This window comes from Plectropomus leopardus, unplaced genomic scaffold, assembly GCF_008729295.1.
Source record: "Plectropomus leopardus isolate mb unplaced genomic scaffold, YSFRI_Pleo_2.0 unplaced_scaffold13308, whole genome shotgun sequence".
Lineage (NCBI taxonomy): Eukaryota > Metazoa > Chordata > Actinopteri > Perciformes > Serranidae > Plectropomus > Plectropomus leopardus.
Window position 1 is genome coordinate 1 of NW_024614179.1, and position 2681 is coordinate 2681.

Below are 2681 nucleotides of genomic sequence, written 5' to 3' on the forward strand. Positions count from 1 at the left end.
TCATGCAGCTTTATGTAAAAATGTGAGCACGTAAATCATTTTTTGAAACTCTTTTGTTTAAATGAAACTTCTGAGCTGGTAACTCCTGCTTTTGATGTTCAGTATTCATGTTATCGGATTATCATCAGTTTATATTGTTTGTTGTTAAGTTTATTTTTATTTATAGCATCATTTATCAGTTTTAGTTTTTGATATTTTTGGATTTTCTGATCCAAATTGTCTCGGTGTGGCTATCTACTTTTATTCTATGGCATTAACCTTTTGAACTGTATTAAATTTTGATTCAGTCTTTAATTCTGCTTCTACATGCTGTTTGGCATTTTTTGTTATGTAAACATGGTCAAAACATAAATAATGTGTGATCAATGTAAGTGAAATACCAGCAGAACATTAAGTTTGACATGTTTTTATGTCTTTGTGTTTGTGACTTTGTAAACTGTACATCAGATGGATTCTGCTTCACTTGATATGTAATTAAATTACCAACAGTTTTATAAATAATTTAGTGTCTGAGGTTCTTTCCAGTTTCTAAAACATCTGTCAAATAGTTGTGACTTAGACAAAATGACAAATTACAGTATAAATCATAAAACACAAAAATCAATATCTAGTCTTCACCCATCGACTGTTAAATTTCTTCTTTTTTTAAAATTTTCAGTGCATTAATTTCTTACCGAAACTCTTTCAGTTTCAATATTTATGGACAGTTTGAATGATTTAAATTATATTTTCTTTTGTAAAGTCACATGACAAATCAACCAGTTGTTTATAACAACCACAATCGAACCTCATACCTCCATGATGAAGACTTCATAACTGAAAACACGTGAGGAATAAAGCGTTACTCTATTTGTCAGACATACTGTATGTCCAGAGTATCTAAGAAATAATAACATCACTGCGGTGGCTCCTGATGATGTTGTTGCTTCATCAAACTTAGTCAAATCATCTTTAAGACATTCAGATTGCATTAAATCTTGGACATGTGGCTGTTCAGCTCTAAAGAGGCTGACATCTATTTAGTGCTGCTGTACCTTAAAAATCTAAAGTCGGTTTTACAAGATACAGGTTATCACTGAATTTTAACATGTGTCTTTTTTGTTCTTCCTTCTCTTATTCTTTCCTTCTCTGCCGGTGTTGAAGAAAAACTTAACTATAAAATGCATGACAGATGTACAGTGCAACATAGGATTCTGTAATAGTACAGTTTTTCTTTCCTCCCACCAGTTTACATCACAAACATTTCATTGATAAAATGCACATCAGTGCCAGCATCATGACTGACACTAGCAACAGTGCAGTCACATCACTGGAGTGGTACTGTAGCTTGTAGGAGCAGTTTCATGGGCTGGTCTCTATGTAGCCTGGTAAGTTTCTGCACCTTCTCCCTGTAGGATGGCTCATAAAGTACCACCGTCACTGCCACCAGGAAGTTGTCTGTATTCAGAGTGCCAATTTCAAGCTCTTTGGCAGGGCCCTCGCTCTCATCCTGACCAGATCATCATCCAAACACGGCAAACATCAGATGAAGGCTGATGATGGGAACTCTTGAAGTCTGTTGGTGCCTTTGTGGGCCACAAAACACTGGGCTTTGGGTGTCCTAAAAAGGTCACAGCCAGTCTTGCAGCAAGGTGCTGTTGCCAGATGACCTTCAGAGGTAACTGGGCAAAAGCAGCAGTCACATATTCTCCTACATCCTGAGGAAGAGTCACCACCAAGGTCCCTAAGCTCTAAATAATGACTCCATGCTCTGCGGAGCTCTGGACAAAGTCATCCAGATCTTAAGAAAGCAGCTTGCAGGGGTTTGCACTGAAACCCGCCCATGTAGACAACAATCAGCATGGTGGGACGAAGGAACTCAGAGGTAAAGTCAGTTCTCATTAACCAAATATCTGCTGTCTTAATGAGCTCATCATAGTGGATGTCAGGACAAATGGTGTATAGAAAGCTCTTTGATTATCGCCTCGATATCAAGTACTAATGAAGGAAAATAAAACATTTTTCACTCTTTCTAAAATATCATCTCATCAGTCAGCACTGTGCCTGGTACGGGAAAAAATGAGAGTAGTGAGGGGGGAATGTGTGATGTCTGTCTGCACAGATTGTCCATCATACATTGACGACAAGAGACAGACCCCACCAGTGAGACATAATACATTTGGCCACTTTGACTTGTGATGAATAGAAGAATATAAGATATGAACATAAAATGAAAACCGAACCACAACTTTAATCCCTAAGAAGTGTATGTAAAGAGAGTAAAATGTATTCAGTGCAGATTAATGACACGAACCTAGTCAAGAAGACATATAGTCAAAACATGTTTCCTGTTACAGCAGCAGAAAAATAAAATTATATGAAACTTAAGAGTCAGTCTAAAAAAGATTCTGACACCACCTGTTGGTGACTAAATGACATAGCGACATTTCCCGCTGTTAAAAATTCACCCTGTGACAGACTGGTGAAAATGAAAGTAGATCTTGACATTCTTATCAGAGCTGAGCAGCTGTTACAGGATGTGATATATATGCTGAAAAAAACATGTTTTGAATATTTGAAGCAGTCAAGTGACTGAGTCTTTCTTTTGAAAGACAAATTAGACACCAAGACAAATGGCTGAGAAAATCGCTCTTTTTGAGAGTTTCCTGAGCTGCCATGTGTGTTCAGAAACTTTCAGAGAT

At 37.2% G+C, this 2681-nt stretch overlaps 1 pseudogene; it reads right to left on the reverse strand.

Annotated features, from left to right (window-relative positions):
• Window positions 1-1306: 1306 nt before the first annotated feature.
• On the reverse strand, window positions 1307-2151 carry LOC121963936 (annotated as a pseudogene).
• Between the last annotated feature and the right edge of the window lie 530 nt (window positions 2152-2681).